The 7,360-nt window shown below is 43.9% G+C and overlaps 1 pseudogene across 1 annotated transcript; it reads right to left on the bottom strand.

Moving 5' to 3' along the window:
- Positions 1–405: 405 nt before the first annotated feature.
- LOC125537661 (F-box/FBD/LRR-repeat protein At1g13570-like) lies at positions 406–4,184 on the bottom strand (annotated as a pseudogene). The gene is made up of 5 exons (XR_015615199.1): positions 3,956–4,184; positions 2,769–2,904; positions 1,772–2,637; positions 1,523–1,678; positions 406–1,005 (listed from the first exon to the last, which is right to left on the bottom strand). The product of XR_015615199.1 is annotated as an F-box/FBD/LRR-repeat protein At1g13570-like (transcript).
- Positions 4,185–7,360: the final 3,176 nt, after the last annotated feature.

Genomic DNA, 7,360 nt, shown 5'->3' with positions numbered 1-7,360 from the left:
CGCAAAAAAGCATAGTAAAGCAGTAGTTTCAATAGATCAATCCTTCGTGCGCACAATTACAATTGCAAGAAACATGCCAAGCGTGTAGATCCAGTGTATGTTTTTAGACGATGGGAGGATCATCCTCCCGGCCTCTACATCCTGCAATGCTGCAAGATGCACACATCCAAAAGGTAGATGTGTCACACACTCCAATTTGCGGTGGACATAAGCGGCATTCAGTGTGAAACCTTAGCTTATATATTCCAAAACCATGTGAACAACCCATGACCACGGAGACAGACTTCAGAAGAGAAGCAGAATATAAGGTTGTCCCGGTAAATCCTTGTAAGAGTAAAGAGTAGTAGTTGATCAGCATTCAGCTGTAGACACCCATTTCTCGACCAAGCAGGACCTCAAGAACAAACAAATAAACAAAATATGAAATACAAACAATCTCTCAAGAACAAACAAATAAATAAAAGCTCTTAAAACTTCATAATAACACATATGCTGTAACCAGTATCCAGAGTCATCTTATTTAAATGAGGCACCATCTCTGCCGTTCATCTAGTCTTAACAAACAGACTATAAAGGTACACATACTCGTATCGTATGACTTGCTTGTGAGCACCTTCCTCCGGGTATCAGTCACCGTCTCAATTCATTAAACCGACATAAAGATGCAGGCAATTCAGATACTTCTTTCCCTTTTCACAGAATTTCAAGGACGCCTCTGAACTCGTTGTTCCTCCAAAGTTTAGTCCTGGCCGTTATCCTGCCTTGATATATCTGTTTTTCTGCTACCACCAGAGGTGGAATGTATGAGTTGTTTCTCACCACAGGATCTATGACCATACACTTGAGAGAAGTCGCATTCCGAAGCAGATAGAGTGCTAGCTCAAGCTGACCATGCAAACCGTAAAACCCGGTCATTCGGATAGTCTTCAGATGACTGTGCGGATGAGGCGGGGAGGTATCCTCAATTGTTTGCAAGACAGGAATTGCCGAGTTAAAATAACACATCTGCATGATTTTTTTTGTGACGTATAATTAACAGATTTTTCAAAAAAAAACAGTGTGGATTTTTTTCAAAAAAATATAGAGTGGAAAAATAGTTGCTTGTTATCATATCTCATATTTTTGCAAGAATATAACAATGCACAAAATGTTATGCGGAAAATGGGTTTTCTTTGGTGGTGCCTTTTAAGACTTTCTTGGTGCATCTGCACCAGGAGTTTAAACAAAATTATAAAGTAGCACCTCCAAGGTCTGAAAGTCCTGAGCTATGAGTTTAAACAAAATGATAGATATATATATTGTTGAACTATTTATATAAATTTACAAAGTATAGTGAAAAGCATATGTCAGTTTTTTGCGTGCATCACACAAATGGATATATTTCTTCCCACCAAAATTTGGATGTGCATCTACATCTATGAACTTTATTCACATTTTTTCAACCTACCTTTTCGTTTTTTTTTTACTAAATGTACCCAAGTTCATGTTTGCATTTTGCATGGTAATATGAGAACACACTTACATGGAGTACCAACTCTTCCAAAAAGGGAGCTAGCTTCAAAATGTAAGCCAAACGAAGAATTCCACCAGTAGTTTCTGGCCACCCAGAAATATCTATCTTCAAGATCAAATGTCTCAGATTGGTAAGTCTGGTAGGATTTTTCACAAACCCCAGCACCTGTAACATTAGCAAATGGCAAATGTGAGACAAACAATGACCTCCTCGTACAGCATAAAGAAATGGAAGCAAAACCATGAAGGCAGAACAGACCTCGGTGTTAATTTTGAAGTTTATGGAGAGAGACTGCACATGTGAAAGAGCATTGACAAGATCAGTGAAGACATAATTGAAATAGTCGGAGGACGAAAACAAACCAATCGTCGCCTCTGAAATTTTCAGAGGTTCACCAAGCATGATAGGTATAGCATGATCGTTGAACATGAAGGTGACAAGGTTTGGAGCCCGGATTTCTAACTTCAGCAGGAAAGAGAACTGCACGCATAGATAATGCAGCTGGCTTAGTTCCTGCGCTATGCTTAGCCCAGCCATTCTGCATCTGGTGATGCTTAGCCACCCAAGAACAGCACATACTGGGAGCAAGCACGAGAATTCCCCTGTGATGGTCACCATATGCAGAGAGAGTTTCTTAAGGTTCGCAAATCCGCAGAGATCAGGGAGTGGCGTTAAATAGACGAACCCTAGACGAAGAGACTTGACACAAGAACCACTACTGGCGTCAAAAAGATGGAGCGGGAAGGTGTACATGTCATCCGTGTCGGTACTACTAACTTTCATTCCTGGACATAAATCAAGAACCAAATGTTTTGTTCTTGATGCGACAGAAAAGTTGACCCATCTATCAATGTGAGCCGTGTGCCTTTTCCGAAGCGCGAACTTGACCACAAACTTATTCAGGCTAGCTGATTGTAGCTGCCGCAGGATGCTGTTGATACGCCTGACGAACCTTGTCTTCGAGGTTTTTTGGCGGCCTAACATGGCATTGCTGCTGCGCATTGTGGCTCTGGTGAACACTAGTTTTGGCAGCATTTCCAAAGCCGCTCCCACTTCCTAGACAGTATGCTCATCCGTACAGCTTCTTTCAGTGTCAATCGTGACAGTATGCAGCGTAAAACATCCTGCAGAAGATGCAAAATTAACTCGACAGAATTCCTCAGTGTGTTTTAACCCACCAGGCGTATGCGTGTGTGCCACACAGACAAATCATGAATTTTTTTACAGGGTGTAGAGGGCTAAGCAATTTACTTACAAGAGGTAGATGGTGAAGCTGAAGGTCCTTGGACCTTGTCAGCTTAATAGTTTTTTCCACACATTCTTCAGTGTTTGGTCCCTTGTCAGGAGCCATGGACGCACTCTTTTTCAGCATCAAAGTAACATTACCAGATCTGTTAAATTAATGTTGTATAAGAAAGCCAATTGATAAAGGAGGTCTGGCAAGATTCTACATCATTCATTTTCGCATAACTATTGGATCCATCTGAGCATCTGTTGCATCTATTACCATGTAATACTTTTCTGCTTGTGGATGGTCAAATGTTCATAAAACATCACAAGCGGCTGGCTGGATGATTCTACGTGGTTAGCATCGTACAGTTTTGTAGAGTATCTCTGGTATTTTCTAAACTGACTGTGTTAGAAACTTAGAATACAGGTGGTAACTATGAGGAACAGCCAATAATGGGTTAAACTTCGGCTTCAAGTTTTCAAGTACGCTGCAGTAAACTGCATTCGTAGTTAGCTTTCAGAAGAAGAAAAAAACACCAGGAGGACAGAACTAGTAAATGCTAAAGGCAGAAACATTGCTTTGATCATGAATCGTGATTTCTTAACAGAAATCTCCCATCCCGCCATATGCAACTAGTCTCAAATCCTTTCAAATGCTATAAAATTGTACTGAAAATCCAAATTACGGAACTACGAAGCAGATCATGTGAATCTCACATTACCACCATAGTTACATACTACCATATATTGTGTAAATGTGAATAATTTACACAGTTACGAAATAATACATCAAGTATCTTCTACATATTATTCTAGTATTCCCTCCGTCCTGAATTAGTTGTCTTAGATTTATTTAGATACGGCTGTATCTAAACACGTTTTAGTGTTAAGTACATCATTATCTAGACAAATCTAATAAGACAACTAATTTGGGACAGAGGGGATACATAACAATTAATATGATCATGTTTTCATCCCGTTCCTACCATGGAAACAAAAGGTTGACAGATTCACTACCACAAGGCTAATTGATTTAGCCTAAATGACTGAAACCTGTAGCCTAAATTAATGGTTCAAGAACCGGCAGCCCATCCAATACACACATCTCAGACGATACATACACCCAACCTAAAGGCGCAACAACGATAGAAGAGATAATTGGCAGGAGATGCAACGGGACAATAAGAATATAAGGAAAATGAGAAGACGAACATGTGACCGCCGATTGGCTTCCCTTTGTGTGCCTCTACGGAGACGGCGGCGCGAAGGCGGTTGATCACAGGCGTGCTGTGCGACAGAACTCCGCGGCGCGAGGACAGGAGGCGATCATGTCAGCCGGGTGGCAGAGCGACGGGAGACGCTCGACCGGGACGGCGGAGCGAGGACGGTCGATCGCGGGGGACACGGGGATGTCATGGGTGCGCGATTGATGAAGGCAGAGAAATCTGATCGGACTTGGTGTGCCGTGTCTTCTTAGAGCATCTACGAATACAGCAAATCCGACCCCTCAAAAGCGATAACAAACAAGGGCCTCAAGTTCTGGCTCGCACATCCCCGTACTTCGTATCCAACACCTTATATTCATACCACGCATGCAACATAATAAACTACTCTACATGATCATCGTAAAAAAACATATTCTACATGATCATCGTAAAAAAAACTACTCTACATGATCAAACAACGGATAATTTTTTTTGGCATCAAACGGACAAGAATGCAGGTAAACCCACTTAACATCATCGCGAAGTTCCCATGTAACATCGCGAGTATTTAAACCCACTTAACATCATCCAAAAGATTACTAGAGTTCATCGCGAGACAAGTTCTAAACTTAAACAACTAAAAAATGATAATATATACGGAGAAGGAGCGGGATCACCACTTCCTCACCAGGCTATTGCCCTTCCGGTCAACGACGTAGTTGTAGGCGTCCGCGGCAGGTGGTGGATCGTCAGAGTCATCCAAGGTGGAGCTGTGGTCGTCGCCGTCGTCGGACGAAGAGTCGGAGAGGACAATGAGTCCCTTCATCCGCCGGACGGCCCTATCTTGCTGCCGCTTGAGCCTAGCCACCCGAGTCGCCTCCACCGCCGCCTCCACCGTCTCGCGCTCCGACTGCTCAATGGCAAGCCGGAGCGCCTTCTCGTTCTTTCTCCGTGGCCGGCCAGCGTCCGTCTCCACGGTCATTGGCGACCGGCGATAGACCCAAGTGAGGAGCCGCTCGTCCTCTCCAGGCACCACCGGCAGCCCGCGGCGGCGGCACATGAATTGCTCTGTCGTGTTCCTTCCCCTTGCCTGCTGCCTCTAGCGGCGGGTGGCGTGTGCCTTTGATTCCGGCGTGCGCGTCCGAACCGGCGGTGCAGGGACTAGCACCCACCGCTGCCCTTGTAGAGCAGCGGGCCGACGGGCGAAGGGGACAATGTGGGGGCAGAGCGGACTGCTTAGCCCTCGCGGAGCTGCGCGCGGGCAGGGAGGGTCTTCTCCGACCTCTGCGCTGCGTCGGCGCGGGAGCGGCGGCGGGGCATGTCCAGAGATGCCCCCTGGGTCCACCATGGATAGCTCGATGCAATGACGTCGAGGTCTGAGCCTGAGTCGATGTCAGAGGTCGACATCTCGCCGGAGTCGTCGGACTCGATCGAAATCGAAGATTGGGGAGGAGGGGACATGAGCGAGAGAGGAGAGTGGAGTGAGCTAGGGATCGCAGAGGGGACGGATTGAAGTTTTTTGTGGGGACGGTGTGGGGTCGGTGGTGGGCTGGGGTGACGTGGCAGACGCGCACAGGCGCACCTAGGCCACCACATATCTGCTCTACATTTGGGCTGGATATGTGGGGCATTGGATAGCCTGGGCGTTTGAGGTGCCCGGGTGGGTATGTTTTTTGGTCGATCAGTGACCGGTCCGCTGGCTCAGGCGTTTGAGACTGATTTGAGGCGCCCGGATGTAGATGCTCTTATGGCTTCCTTCATTTAACAATTTTAAAATATCTTCTCTCATTACAAGAAATATGTGAACTATGCGACCATCGCTATTGGTCGCTGAATGGTCATTGCTTTTCATTTGCGACATTTTTGTGATAAAAGATAGATGGTCAAAAGCTAAACGTCTTTAATGAAAATTAACGACCTTCTCTGCGATAAGGTCGTTGGAGGTAACGACCAAAACAAAAGGCCGTTGAATCAACGACCTTTTGTTTTGGTCGTTGGTTGTCTGCATAGGCCATGTCGGATCCGACGTGGCAAGCTAACGTGAAAAAATTGCGACCAAATAAAAAGGTCGTTGATTAGAATCAGCATGGTCCAATTCGATACTTTACATGGGCCAACCCCAACAATTCAAGCTTTTTTTCAAGTCAATTCTTGTGGGCTACATGGGCCAAGCGCAATATTTCAACTTCTTTATTTCTAGGCCTGGCCTTCTTACAATCAATTTGTTTTCTATTTCCACTCATTATATTTTGGAACTGGTACCATTGTTCAGAAGGTTCCCACTAGTCATAATGCCATACATCAGTCCCACATGTCAGGAATTTGAAAATTTCTCAGATTATATTCATAAGTGGGTCCCACTGGTCAAGTTTTCAACATACATAATCACTATTTCAAACAGGACAAAACAAATATAATTCATCAAATAACACTACAGTAGCCTTTTACAATCCGTTACAATATTAAAATTTACAGTCTACTACAGAACAAAAAAACACTTTCCTAAGTAGGGCTTCACTGCTTCGCACTTGGCTTCATGGCTTCACACTCAAAAAAATTAGGCCTGAAGCTCCTGTGAAAGAGTGAACATAAAGGCGAAAAATTAGGCCTGGAGCTCCTGAAAAAGAATGAACATAAAAGGCTTCCAGCTTAAATAAAGAAAAACAAGTAGGAAAAGTACATATATGTTGTCCCTAGAAGGCGAACGCATAGAACAACAAGAACAGTAGGAAAATTATACAAGAACAAAGCATAGAAGTAGATTGATTATGTGGAACCACAAACTGAATCATTGCATATCAGACTACACAGGAACAGAATGTAGAAGCAGATTATATGGAAGCAAAAACCAAAGCATTACGGGGCACATAATAATACATGAAGAGAAAGAAGCAACTATACAGGCCAAAACTGGACAAACCACAAACAACAACATCACAATGACAGAAGTAGCCCTATTTGCATCATGTTGAATAGCACAAGGAGCCATATATGCATCACAAACAAAGAACACTCGACATCCAACATCTGAAGACATTGCAATGATTTCTAAGAACATCTAGCATACTAGTTTCCGCAAAGAGCATAAGCAAACATGATGCAATATCATTTGCATCTCATCAACCAAATTATTCAAGCAACACAACATGCACATGAACAAAGACAGGTTCTGGGTCCTGTTTGATTCACCTAGTTGATGAGGGCGGCAGAGTGGGAGACGAGCTCGATGTCGTTCTCATCAAGGATGATCTCATCCTTGACCTTCTCGGACTGCAGCTCCACCAGATACGGTAGCAACACCTCCGACAACCACAGCAACAGCAGCAGCACCAATAATGACCTACGTGGCATTTCATATCATCATTACAGAAGAAAAAAATTAAGACACAAGCAATCATAATTTCTAACAACA

This window comes from Triticum urartu, chromosome 2A (genome assembly GCF_056163025.1).
Source record: "Triticum urartu cultivar PI428250 chromosome 2A, HENAU_Tu73, whole genome shotgun sequence".
NCBI lineage: Eukaryota > Viridiplantae > Streptophyta > Magnoliopsida > Poales > Poaceae > Triticum > Triticum urartu.
Note: the sequence above shows the minus strand (reverse complement) of the source record. Positions and strands in the feature narration are given on the sequence as shown.